The following is a 14,653-nucleotide window of genomic DNA, read 5'->3' on the forward strand; positions in this document are numbered from 1 at the left end:
TGTGCAGATACAGGCAGAGATAGAGAGAGTGTACTGCTTTCCACCCTCCCTTAAGTTCGCTCTTCTAGTCTTCTCTGAGCCCTCTCTGCATTCCTGCTCATCATTCCACTGTAACACCATTCCATCTGTATATTAGATCCTCATCTTTTGATTAAGGTAAGCTAATTTGATGTCTGTTCCAAGCAACCCAAACAAACAAAAACAAAACCTCATACATTAGCCAAGAGCTTCTTAAGATGGGGAATTACCTAGTCGAGAAAAAATATCCCAGCTGAGAGAAACAAAACAAAAATCGTCATGAAGAGTTGGCGACAGTCATTCTGAAATCATTTAAAAGATGTCTCTCAGCTCTGAGAAGAGAAAAATAAAGCTGCTCATTCAGCCAGCTTTGCAGAACTGAAATAGAACGGCCCTGCTCCATGGATTCACATAGTCACTAAAAGTGAATTCCTTTCTGCAGCCTTCAGCCTGCAGCTGAGCCCTGAAATGTATTCCCAGTTAAAATTCCTCTCCAAGCCCTATCCCATGACTTCATGAAGTTGTCTGCGCACAAGAGCGGCTCTGCAGCCCAGAGATGTAATGTTTGCATCATCGCTGACGTGGAGGCAGGTGTTTAGATGGTCCATTAAGTAAATGCCCCTTACAAGTCTAGGGCACATCTGGTAATTTGATAGCCCCGCCCTGCCTCCATATATATGGTTGGAAATCCTCAGCTTGACTTATTAAGGAGAAACAGGCACAATCATTATGTCAAGACACATTAATGTGTTTTATTCTGCCATTGCATTTGCTTACTGGTGTTTGATGAAGCTAAAGAGATTTTAGGTTATGAAATTTGTGTTTCCTCTTTGTCTTTGTTTAGAAAGTATGTGTGGTATAATGTGGATGAGGAATATCACTTAAGCTTCTGGCCAATTCTCCCCAAACCACAAATGGATTAGCATCTTCTTAAAAAAAATCTATCCCTGCTCTTTTTATCTTGTCTGTTTTCTGAGCAAAAGAACTATTGAAAACAACAGAATGCCTGTCCCTTTTCATCCTCAAAAAAAAAAAAATGACCTTTCCCTTACTTTAATTGTACAATGATTATCTACATTATTGGACACCCTTTGGAAATATCGGGACAAAAATACAAACAGCATGTTAATGAAATCCGCAGATGATACTAAATTGGGAAATACTGTTTTCTTTATTAATGACAATGGATCAAGCAGCCAGACTCAACGACAGCATCTGTGAGAGGGGAAGGAAGCAGTAGAGAAAGTTATATTGGTGAAAAAGGCAAAAGGAGCTAAACAAATTGAAATGACTCGAAAACCCAGATGCAGTGTGAGAGGTAGACAGATGAGCCTTGAATATTCACTTGTCAAGTCAACATGGACATGAGTGGAAGGCCAATTAGAGATCCTTGTACACTGGGGAGTGAGAGCTGGGCTATTTTTAGCCCCATAAGTAGAGGCATTGTGTCTCAAAACAGATAGTCTTTTCTTCCAAAACTTTAATAAGACTGCACCTGGAGTAGGGTGCTCAGTTCTGGAACTGCAACAGAATGATGTTTTAAAAAACTCTTATATGTAATTTTTCAGGCTTTTTTTTTTTTTTCAAGAAAGAAATACAGCCACCTTAAATTTTTTTTTTTTTTAGCAATTCCTAACAATGTATCAGCTGCTTTTATCAATTTGGATCATCCTTGAGTGTTATCTAAAGCAATCTGGGTACCTAGTAGGCATCCCAAAACTAACATATTCAGACCTGATCTCTGGTCTCCCTACTGCTCCCAGCAAACCTGCCCTTTCCTCCCTCTTCCCTGTCTCAAATATTGGAATTCCATCCTACCAGGTACTTAGGTTTAGAGTGATCCTGAATTCCATTCTTTTTCTCAAACCGCACATCACATACATCAGCAAATCCTATTGACTCTAGTTTCAAAACAGATCTGGAATCTACCCATTTGTCACCACATCCATGGCTACCCCATAACCCAAGTCACCAGGCTCTCTTGCCATGTTTATTGCAATAATATCCTAAGTAGACTCTCTGTGTCTGTTAAAATGAAGGTCAAATCATGTCACTTCCTTTCCCAAAAGTCTTCAGTGGCTTTCCAAATCAGTGTGTAAAGGCCAACAAGACCCTCTATGGTTCAGCACCCCTTACCTCTCTGATCTTCTGCTCCTGCCTTCCCCACTCCACTCCAGCCACGCTGGCCTCCTTGCTGTCCCTGTAACATGCCAGGAAGAGTCCTGTGATGTCTTTGCACCTGCTACACCCTCTGCCTGGCATTCTCTTGCTCAGATATCCACATGGACCACTCCCTCAGGTTTTTGTTTTGTTTTATTTCGCTTTGCGGTACGCGGGCCTCTCTCTGTTGTGGCCTCTCCCGTTGCGGAGCACAGGCTCCGGAGGCGCAGGCTCAGCGGCCATGGCTCACGGGCCCAGCCGCTCCGCGGCATGTGGGATCTTCCCGGACCAGGGCACAAACCCGCGTCCCCTGCATCAGCAGGCAGACTCTCAACCACTGCGCCACCAGGGATGCCCACTCCCTCAGGTTTTACTCCAAAATTACCTCTGCAGTGAAGCCTTTCCCGACTACCCTCATGAAAATGCAGCCCACGTTCATCTCACATATCCTTACCCCCTCCCTGTTTTATTACTCTTCATTGTACCTAGTATCAGCTAACATGCTGAATATTTTTATTTGTTCGTTGTCTGTCTCTCCCCTGATGGACACGCCCAAAATACACATTATTGCCATCGTTTGCTTTCATCTGTTTTATTCTCACACCACAAAGAGTACTGATCCCACAGAAGGGGCTCCATAAATATTGACTGGAAAACAGAATGCAACTTGATGCCTGTTGAAATGTTGGCAGTGCTAACTTTCATAATCAAAATACTTGATCAGAGTCAGTGAATTATAAAAAAATATCTAAGTTCAAATCCAAGGAGCACTTCTACATCTATAGCAGAGCTAGGTGTGCTTTAAAAATAACTTCCTTTGTCCATGTGGTGCATTTAACCTCCACTCAAAGGCTAAATAGCATGTTTTCTAAGCTGGCATCCCTTCTAACTAGAATGCTGCTCTATTATGTTTTTAATCAGTAGGGAATATATTTGCAAAGGCATGCAATGGCTAAGCTGAAGGACTTTAAAAATAAGTCTCAGAAATAAGGAAGGTGATGCTCAGAAAGGTGGATCTAGTGGAAGGAACACTGGCTCTGGAATCAGACGAGAGCTAATACCTACAGGAAGTGTTCTTAGAATGTATCAATATTAACTTGTTTAGCATTCACAAGGAGATAGGAACTATTGTTTTCATTTCCATGATATAGATGGGAAAACTAAGGCAGAGAGAGTGGGAGTAATTTGCCCAAGGTGCTGTATCGCTTATGAGCTATGGTGAGGATTTGAACCCAGGAAGATCTGGCCCCAGAGTCCATGTTCTTATGCACTATACCAAGTCTCCATTGGCCTCGGGACCCCCTTACAGTCGTGAAAACTATTAAGGATCCCAAAAAGCTTTGCTCATGTGCATTGTACCTATAGATATTTATTGTATTCAAAATCAAAACTAAGACAATTTTTAAATTATTTCTTCCTTAACTCATTTTAAAATAACATCAACAAACTCATTATATGTTAACATAAATAACATACATTAAGAGAAGTAATTATATTTTTCAAAATAGAAAGCATTTGGCAAAAAGAGTAGCACTGTATGACATTTAATGGCTGACTTAATAGCAGACAGTTTTTTTTGTTGTTGTTTTGTTTTGTTTTGTTTTTGTGGTACGCAGGCCTCACACTGCTGTGGCCTCTCCCGTTGTGGAGCACAGGCTCCGGACGCGCAGGCTCAGCGGCCATGGCTCACGGGCCCAACCGCTCCGCAGCATGTGGGATCTTCCCGGACCGGGGCACGAACCCGCGTCCCCTGCATCGGCAGGCAGACTCTCAACCACTGCACCACCAGGGAGGCCCAATAGCAGACAGTTTGATGGTCACATTTGCTTCTGCCTTTGATCTATTATATGTTGTTTCGATTGAAGTATACAAAGAAAATTCAGCTTTACACAGATACGTAATTGGGAAAGAAGGACATAGTTTAATATCAGTTTAATTGTAGCTGTTCTTTGGTAGTACACAAAACTTGACAAGTACTCCGTTCATCAGTTCAGTTGTAATGTGGAATCTGAAACCATATCGATGAACTGTCATACTTTGTTATAGTAAAATCCATGAGTCCATTTTGTATTTTCAATAGTTCTTTTACCCATGCATGTTTTTTTAACACTATGCATTGGACATTTGGAAGATACTAGTCCACTGAGTTTTACAGATTTTCCAAAATCTTTTTTTTTAAGTTCATTAATATCAGAACTCTCATTTTTTAAAAAATAAATTTAAATATTGTATTTATTTATTTTTGGCTGCATTGAGTCTTCGTTGCTGTGCGTGGGCTTTCCTTAGTTGCGGTGAGCGGGGGCTACTCTTAGTTGCCGTGCGCGGGCTTCTCGTTGCGGTGGCTTCTCTTGTTGCTGAGCACGGGCTCTAGGCGTGCGGGCTTCAGTAGTTGTGGCACATGGGCTCAATATTTGTGGCACACGGGATCAGTAGTTGTGGTGCACAGGCTTAATTGCTCCGTTGCATGTGAGATCTTCCTGGACCAGGGCTCAAACTGTGTCCCCTGCATTGACAGGCAGATTCTTAACCACTGCACCACCAGGGAAGCCCACAACTCTCATTTTTTTAAAAAAAGGGGCTTTAGGAATTGGAAAGCTGACAGGCTAATGGTGGCAGATACAAGTTTTCCAAAATTCGAATTTTTGCCTGAAAGCTCAAAAATTATATTATTGGCAAGAAATACTTGCAGGTTATCATCCCAGAGGCCTTTATGATTATTGACATAGCATATATTTCTAGGCGTTAGCTTCCAGTTACAGTTACGTTTTGATCTTCTGAAACTTTGTTGATTTATGTGAGTATGTTTATCAAAAGTACTCATATACCTCGAGGGAAAAAGTTACTTCAACTTATACAATTAACATTGCTAATAAAAAATTAAATATTTGCCTAAGACACCAACAACTTTACTCACCATTGCTTCTGAATCATTAGTGCAAATATCAATACAATATAAAAAGATAGATAACTAATGTCTTTGTATTATGATGCAAAGAGCTTTGACCACCCCCCCCCCAAAAGGCATTAGACATGATGAGGGTTCCACAGATCACTTTGAGACCTGTTGAACGACCTCTCCCATCCCTGCCCTAACTCTTACAAGTTATGCCACTTTAACTTCTCCAAGCTTCAGTTTCCTTACCTGTAAAATGCAGATATTAATATACAACTCTGATCTGACAAAATTATTTTGAAAATTTGGGATAATCATATGTTGAGCTCTTGGCAACGTCTCAGGCACACAGTAGGTACTTGAAAAGTGGTAGCTGTCATGACTGTTGCCCAAGCCCATAGCCTGTTATTGGCAAAGCTAGAACCCAATGTCCTATTTTCTGATTCCTGCCCAGAGGTTTCCCTGCAACATCACATCAGCAAGAGCGGAACAGATCCCACTGTGGCTGTTTTTACAAGAAAGAAGAAAGTAGACAATTCATTTGATTCAATTGATTTAGTGATCTTCCTAGTTAATGTCCTAGGTGATAAACGGAAGCAGTGAAGTGGAGTCGTTGAGACTATCTGTGATCTGTATTGGAGTCATGACTAGCTCTGTACTAGTTGTGTGACCTCTAAAAGTTCTGTGAGCCTCAGGCCTCTCTTCTGTGAATCTGGCTAATCATAGCACCTACCTTACGAGGTTGCTATGAGAATTAAATGAGATAATGCCCAGAGATAGTAAAGTACCAGCCCAATGTAAGTGTTCAGTAATGGTTAGCTGCTTGCTGTTATAATAATGATGACTCTTGTTATTATCTTCATAGCTCAGCTCAATATCACTCCCTCAGGGAATCCTTTTCTAACCCTCTAGTGAAGACACCCCATTTTAAGATGTCATCACCCCTGCACCTTTCATTGGACTTAATATAGTTCCAGTATTATATTTCAATATGTGATTATCTGATTGTTTGTCATAGGCACTGGGCTCTCAACAAAGACAAGGAGAGGGTCTGTTAGGCTCATCATTTTTTCCCCAACACCTGGCACAGAGCCCAGTGCAGAGCAGTTTTCAATAAATAATGACTGAAGGAATGAGTGAGAGAATTCATTTACTAGCCTGGGAAATCACGCATATAATCATGTATATGTAATGATAAAACTTCCTCTAGCACGTGTTATTCTAAGTATGATCTGCGGGCCAGGAAAGAAGCCTAATCTGGAAGCTTGTTGGAAATGCAGACTCTCAGGCCTCACCCCAGAGCTACAAAATCTAAAGATGCACTTGAACAGAATCCCCAGGCAATTCATATGCTCATCAGAGTTTTAGAAGTAAAGACCTCTGTCTACTCTTCATCAGCCCCTCTGTGTGTGTGTGTGTGTGTGTGTGTGTGTGTGTGTGTGAGAGAGAGAGAGAGAGAGAGAGAGAGAGAGAGAGAGAGAGGAGAGGAGAAGAGGGGGGGTAGGACGAGAGGGAACAGGAGAGGAGGGAAGAGAAGAAAAAGGGGAGGGGAGGGCTTCCCTGGTGGCACAGTGGTTGAGAGTCCGCCTGCCGACGCAGGGGACACAGGTTCGTGCCCCGGTCCGGGAGGATCCCACATGCCGCAGAGTGGCTGGGCCCGTGAGCCATGGCCGCTGAGCCTGCACATCCGGAGCCTGTGCTCAGCAACGGGAGAGGCCACAACAGTGAGAGGCCCGTGTACCGCAAAAAAAAAAAAGGTGGGGGGAGGGGAGGGGATGAAAGAACAGTCACTAAATTTCCTCGGTAAAGCTCTGCTGGCTTCCACAATTCCAGGTCTCATTACATTCCCAATACAAGCATTATTACAAATATTACCATTTTTAAAAACCAGCTGCATTTTCATTTTTTTTTAGCCCCAGCCAGGCTGCTCTTATTTCCTATTCATATATGATTTTTTCCAGAAGGCTATTTTGGCCTCAGTTGAATAATTTATTTCAGAGACTTTACATCCTAAAATATTCTCTAGAGGAGACAGAAACACCATCTGTGCCCACTTTTGGAAAAACAGCCCCAAACCATGAAGTAGGGGTGTCATTTTAGTTACAGAGTTGCAAAATTTGGATGCCTGCGTGTCCACCACAACCTCAGAAAGAGGAGAGAAAACTACACATCAGAATCCCTTCTCCTATAATAGCACCAAACCAGTCCCACTCCGGGAACCCAAAGAGATTATAAAAATATGCATGGTACCCAGCTGACCCCTGCAAAAATTACAGCCTCACTTTTTCATGAAAAGGGTATTATTTTTAGAATGTATACCCATTTTTGAATGGTCAAGCCCATCCATCGTTGGATAATAATATGCAAGAACTCACAAAGAGATTCAGCAAATGGTTCATTTGCCTGTGTTGGTTCCTTTACATTTTGTGGGACCCAATTTCAAAAATTCCCTTTGCTTTGGTGTCCTCTGCTCCCAAAGGAAGAAATGGGCCTGGCCAGAAGCAAAACACATTTCACTCAGTTGGGTCCCCCATCCCATCGGTGCAATGACCTTGGCAGGACCTGAGTCTGAGAGCTGTTGGTTATCAAATGGCATCTGAATTTGCTGCTGCATGTTCTCCTGTAGCTTCTTACTTGCCCAGGACTTTCTTCTGTCTCTCTCCCTTCTGTCTCCTACAGATATAAGATACAGATATCCTTTATTTCTCTGCCTCGAGAAATAAAGTAGCTGCTGAATCTATAGACTTAACCCCTAGATTGGGTTATTTGGGTTTAATCCACTAAAGCGTGCGGGTTTATTCATCCCATAAACACTACCGGCGTTTCCTTACAGTGAATGAGATTTAAAGATGTTAAATAATTTGCCCATGGTTACACAGTTAGCTCGTTTCAGGGGTGAGACTTTAAGCCTGGGATTTGCAGTCTCATTTGGCATGCACCAATGAGTTGTGTACATGAGGCAGTGTCCCACTTTTTTTTTTTTTTTTTTTTGGCGGTACGCGGGCCTCTCACCGCTGGGGCCCCTCCCACCGCGGAGCACAGGCTCCGGACGCGCAGGCCCAGCGGCCATGGCTCACGGGCCCAGCCGCTCCGCGGCATGTGGGATCCCCCTGGACCGGGGCACGAACCCACGTCCCCTGCATCGGCAGACGGACTCCCAACCACTGCGCCACCAGGGAAGCCCAGGCAGTGTCCCACTTCTAATGAAGGTTTTTATTATTTTATGTTGGCATCACCAGAGCTAACACAGCGATAGCCCTGTGATACTTTGTATAAAATATTTGCTGAATTAGACATTTTTCTGACCTCTCAGCCTGCTATGGAAAACACATATAGAATGATTGTAATATAATTTATTAGTGGTTGCCTGAAGTGTTGTCAGAACACTAATAAGGCAGTTGATTCTGCTTGGGTGGAGAAGATGGTGTCAGGGGAGGCTTACAAATAGGAGAGGGTATGTTTCAGAGCGCTTTAAAGAGTGACTAGGAGCCTCCCAAGCTGGAAAGAAAGACACGTGCCAAATGGAGGGAACAAGAGGACCAAAGACACAGGTATAAAAATATGAGGGATTCTGAAGAAATGAACAGCCTGTATTGGTGGTTCTCAAAATCAAGTGTGCATTGGAATCATCTGGAGGCTTGTTAAACCACAGATTGCTGGGCCCAATTACCAGAGCTTCAGATTCAGTAGGACTGGGTGAGACCAAGAGTTTGCGTTTCTACTGAGTTCTCAGGTGATACTGATTCTTCTTATCTGAGGACCACTCTTTGTTGAGAGCCCTGTTCTACAGAGAAGAGTCATCTGGCAACCCCTACAGCGTGTGTGTATATGAGAGGCGTGCCAAAGCCTGTAAGACTTAACACCAAAAGAAAATTCCCGGAAGGGATGAGGATTTCTTCTTTTCCTGCAAGGAGTGGTGATTAAATTTTACTGTTGGTTTTGGGAGCAATTCATGCTGAAGCTGGCCAGTGGGAGGAAAAAGAGAAACCACAACTCGGGACTGAAATGAAGGCGCCTGGGATTTTATTGCGTTTCTGCCCCATCAGTGCCCCTATTCACTAGCCAGTGAGGGCCTGCGGCTACAGGAGCTGAAACACACTGGCTCTTTTGAGTTTGTGACCAATTCACTGGGAAGATGGCATTTTTCAGAGCTCATCCTCCTGTTTTGGCCCTGTGGCTGCTGACCAGAGGTGAGTTCCTGTGTTTATCTCCAACATGCTCTGTTGACCGCCATTGGCCCTGAGGAGTGGGGGTGGGGGTGGGGGGACATGTCAAGATGCTCTCAGATGCAGAGAATGAAAAGGGTGCTGGAATGGCAGGCTCAGCTGGATGGACTGGGACAGGTGACATCCTTGTGAAATTCTTCCCTCTCCTCCACTTCTAATTCATTACCATGCTTTGCTTGTCTCATTTTCCAGCATGGAGGAACGTAGGTTGCACCTTCTGTTACTCTCCAGTCCCTTCAAATGGGGGGAACTGCTCAGAAAGTCCTGCCTCCATGGCTGGGATTGCTCTCTCTCAACTCCTGACCTACCAGGACAGATACCAGCTAAATCTGGAGGTCACATTTGTCCAATAATTAGGAAACATGAGACATCTAATGCCACATCCCTGCTTTTTCTTTTTTTCTTTTTTCTTTTTTTTTTTTTACACTAGGTTGCTTTGCCAGTGGATAGCCAACAGCTTTGTGTATGACATTCCTACCCGGGGCCCTTCCAAACCCCACCGTTACTGCCAGGATTGGCACAGAGGAGTCAGAATCCCCAGTCAGAGAAAGAGAAAGGAAACAAGATCATGTTGTTCAGATTCTATGTTTTAGCTTTGTTTTCAGTTCTCATGCAATTCCCCATTACTCGATTGCAGTCTTCTGGGAAACTTCTAGAAATTGACTTAGTAGTCCACTTAGTTACTGGCCGATGTGGTGCTGGAGAGGCTCACTTTTCGTTTCGGAATTTTCATTTTCTTGTTGTTGGCGCCAGGAAGGAGGAGAAAAAGATGATGGTCTAAAAGACAAATATGACCGGAGACCAGGTGAGCCTGGTGTCAGGGCTGGCATGGGAGGCCCATGCTCCATTTCTTTGGGGGATGGGAGCTTTATTATCAGTGTCATTGATGAGACTCTGGCCTCCTTTCCAGAGGTAAAGTCTTTTTGTCATCATGTCTATTGTCTCCCACAAGTGCCCAATTAGGAAAGATTGCCTCAACAGAGGAGGCTGACTAAATTCACAGATTTATTGCAAAACCGCTTGGGGAGTTGTGGAAAATGAATTTCACTGCTGCGCTTCCTTGCGTTAAAAAAGGAAAAAAAAAATCAAGCTGCAAGCCTGCACCTTGGACTGTCCGTCTCTTACAGATCATAAAACATCCATAACCTTGCACACAGTTTATTCTTCTCCAGAGAGGCTCCAGGTGCTTCTTCCAGGCTCCCTAAGGAGGTGATGGCTCTGTGTTCATAGGACACAAGGGGAAATGCTAACCCAGGATCAGGATAGGGTAGACACAGGCCTGCTGCCCAGGTAGAGGTCAAAAGAGAAAACTTTGCTTTGCAAAGCTTGCAACCAGTTTGAGCAGGCAGTCCTTGTTTTTCGTTGGGTCCCAGAAAACCTACTGTTAGTAGACATGATGGAAATGAAATCTGATCTTTCGTAGAAGCGAGGACAGCACAGAGGAGATGTTCCTGACCCCTAATCTGATGCACAAAATGTTACAGAAATAACTATAAGCACTACTTTAAAACTCTTCAGTTTCTAATGAGGATATTTAAGACATAAATCCCATCTCCCCACCCACCCAACCCAAGTCTTAGGTTTTATTTATTTAAGGCAGCATTTCCCAAATTGTTTTATGCAGAACATAAACTTCACAGGATACCCTGGAATAAAAGGTTTTATGGCAGCAAAATGGGACCATACTGCATGCTATGTGCCCTTTGATTCATACTCCTTATTAACATATTAAAAATAACAGCTAACTCATATTGGAAGTCTGTCTGAGCCAAGCATTATCAAGCACTTTTATATTTTATCTCAGCAAGTCCTCAAAAAATAATCCTCTGAGGTAGATACTAATTTATCCCATCTACACATGAGGAAAGTGAGGTTTGGAGTAGTTAAGTGTCACGCAGTTAAAGGTAAAACGTAAATGAGGAGGCAGGTTTCAAATCTACTCTCATTCCCGAGTTTATGCTCTTAACCCCTAAGCTTTATCACTTTCCCACTAACTATATAGATACTTTCTCACATTGTCTTTTTTTCATTATTACTTTCTTGCACAATTGAGTCCATTCTTAACTGTATTAGTTGGTCATCTTTTGTGGATATCTTTAATTTTTTTTCATGTCATCACACAGAGCCACTTGGTATCATTTTAGATAATATCTTCTCTAACATCAAGCTTTTATGCTCCAGTCTCATTTGGCCTTTGTCTAACTGCTTCATGCCTGCTTTAGTGGATTTTCATCTGTATCTTTGACAGTTTATGGATAAACAAAGATGTAAAAGAGACAGGATGTGTCTGAGTTTATTTAACCTGCCTTTGGCAAAGGAGTCTTTGTCTGCAAAACGAAAGTAGTTAAAAAGCAAAAGTAGGATTAAAAAAGGATACCCACAGTATATATGTAGTTAGCTCTTGTGTTGTGTGGGGTTGAGATTTCTTGCACCATTGGGATCTTAATAACTAGGAGATACGTTACTTGGGTGGGGGAGGGGTGAGGAGAAGGAGAGACAGAGAATGATGCTATACCCTTCAGTTTCACCCTGAAGAAATTGTCCATTAAACCTGGGAACTGGGTTTGCTTGCTAATCACCTTTCCAAAGCATGGCGCTTGCTCAGGAAATGGGCTTTCGGAGAGGAGAGAAGGATGTGAGCTATCAGCAGTGGGCCTATCTCTCAGCAGGGGTAGAGCCAAAAGGTAGTAGGAGTGATGTTCTTGGTTCCATGAGATCGCACAGGGTACCTAATCTGCTCCATCACGCTCAGTCCCAGTTAAGTTGGCTTCCTCCACTGTGTTCTCTGAGAGTCCACGTGAGATGGGGTTACCCTCCCTTTGCCCCCTTGATCAGTCAGAAATGATTTCATGAGCATCTACTCTGTACTCAGCATTTCCTTTGTACACAGGCCAGTTGCCTGATGTGGCTTGGCTGATGTTTGAGGAAGTTTTTTGTGTTGAAACTGTGCTTAACGTTCTCCGTGGATTATCTCCTTCCATATCCAGGACAGTCTTACAAGAAGGAGGCTATTATTAGCTGCGGTTTATGAAAGAAAAAACTGGGGCGGAGAGAGGAGAAATGACTTGTTAAAAGACACACAGCTAGCCAAGGGGCAGAGTGGGGATGCTCACCTCACTTCCTCGAATTCTAAAGCTTGTGCATCTTATGACTTTCAAACAGCAGATTAGTGAATGGGAACTCCTCCACTCACTACCGTTCTTCTCATGAACAAGGTGGATTCTGTTGAGGAAATAAAGAAGAGAAGTGCTTGGTTCATGTATTAAAAACGAATGTTATCAGTAATCAGGTGAGTGGGACCTCTGTCTGATGCTGCTAGGAAAAAAAAAAAAAGTCAGGAAATCATTTCTTTTCAGAAAAACACTAATTACAGAGATATAAATTGTTCTGGGTAAAGATGCCAAGAACATCAGTGTTGTCTGCAGCCTAAATAGACCTTCTCTAGTTTGGCTGGGATTGAAATATTAAAATTTGTTCTTCATTCCTCCAGTCTTAAAAAAGGTACTTGAGGGCTTCCCGGGTGGCGCACTGGTTGAGAGTCCGCCTGCCGATGCAGGGGACATGGGTTCGTGCCCCGGTCCGGGAAGATCCCACATGCCGCGGAGCGGCTGGGCCCGTGAGCCATGGCCGCTGAGCCTGCGCGTCCGGAGCCTGTGCTCCGCAACGGGAGAGGCCACAACAGTGAGAGGCCCGCGTATGGCAAAAAAAAAAAAAAAAAAAAGGTACTTGAAATTGTTCTGTAATATTTAATTCTTTCAAATAACACATAGAGTAAGCCCACTTTTAAAAACTTTGGTGAGCACCAGTAATCTCTTAGGTTTACAAAAATGCCAGTAAAGGAGGAAGTGAGAGGTGGGGACAACTTTATTCTTCTCGTAGGCTGAAAGCTTTAAAAATTAAGCAGAAACTATTTAGCAACAAAAAGAAATGAGCTCTCAAGCCACAAAAAGACACGGAGGAAACTTCATTGCATATTGCTAAGTGAAACAGACCAATATGAAAAGGCCACCTACTGAATGATTCCCACTATATGACATTCTGGAAAAGAAGAAAGTATGGAGACAGTAAAGAGATCCATGGTTGATCAGTTGGGATTGGGGAGGAGAGAGGGTTGAATAGTCAGAGCACAGAGCATTTTTAGGGCAATGAAATGATTCTCTGATAGTGTAATGGCAGATACAAGTCATTATGCGTGTCAAAACCCATAGAATATACATTGTAAAGAGTAAACCCTAATGTAAACTGTGGATTTTCATTAATGATAATGTTGTAATATTGGCTCATCAATTATAGCCAATATACTACACTAACACACTAATGCAAGGTGTGAATAATAAGGGAAACTGGATTGGAGGGGGCAGGGTGAGGGAGTAGATGGGAATTCTACTTTGGATTCATTTTTTTCTATAAACCTAAAACCGCTTTAAAAAAAAAGCCCATTTTTTTAAGTAGAAGAAAATCATGCTGTTTTTCAGCATCATAGCATCTCTGTAGATGATAGTGCCTTTTGGAGAATAAAAATAATCCCCTCAGTGCAAAATACCAACTCAGTGCTCAGATTGTGACAACGGAGGGATATATGAAAGGTCAGTTTAAACATCTCATTGGATTGGAAAGACAAAGGGGACTTTGTGTCACAATAGTTCGCATCCCATGGAACTGTGGAGATGGCAGGAGATAAAACAATACTCTTTATCACCAGCAGATTAACTAGCAAGGACATATTCTTTCTATTTATCCTATAGTCTCCTAAGGACAATAGGCCTTTTGTCCTTACACCTGTTGCAGGGGAACGGAGCCCTTGACTGAGACCTAACAGGGTTTATGTGAGGCCATGCAGTTCAGATTTCTTATGTGTGTCTCTGGCAGGACATCCCATTTCATAATATGCCTTCCAGCAAAGGAACTTGGAGACGGAGCCCTCAGCATTCAAAGGGAGAGAAGCAGATCCATGGCTACTTGAGAAGAATGATAGAGTGTAGAAATCCATGTTGAAGAGCAATACAGGTGTGTGGCATGTTCTCGCTCCCAGCCAGAATGTCCTACTCTTTTCTGGTCCTCAGCTTCCTACTCAGCACCAGGCACAGGGTGAAGGCTCTACAGAGGTGAGACTTTGCTGGATGAGTGAATCTCCAGGACTTCGCTGAAGAAAGGGAAACAGCAAAATGATTCATCAAAATGAACACCTGATTTTTTCCAGCTATTTCACTACAGTTTCCAGATAAACGTCTATAGGCACGTGTGTGTGGATGGCTTTCTGCCTCCTAAATCCTTGTTTGGAATGGGATCTGTAGGGGTTTTTGACTGCCTTCTTCTGGGAACAACACTCCATTCTTCTTTGGGGCAACCAGCCTTC

The 14,653-nt window shown here is 43.0% G+C and overlaps 1 long non-coding RNA gene across 4 annotated transcripts in view; it reads right to left on the reverse strand.

Moving 5' to 3' along the window:
* LOC309814079 overlaps positions 1–14,653 on the reverse strand; it is a 182,518-nt gene that overhangs the window by 53,409 nt on the left and 114,456 nt on the right. For 3 of the 4 annotated variants that reach the window (XR_014295604.1, XR_014295605.1, XR_014295606.1), the window contains exon 3: positions 12,411–12,519. The exons of the other annotated variant lie outside the window; for it this stretch is intronic. This is a non-coding gene — a long non-coding RNA (uncharacterized lncRNA). The remainder of the gene's footprint in view (positions 1–12,410; positions 12,520–14,653) is intronic. 4 annotated transcript variants of the gene reach the window in all.

This window comes from Mesoplodon mirus (genome assembly GCF_964341445.2).
Source record: "Mesoplodon mirus genome assembly, chromosome: 12".
NCBI lineage: Eukaryota > Metazoa > Chordata > Mammalia > Artiodactyla > Ziphiidae > Mesoplodon > Mesoplodon mirus.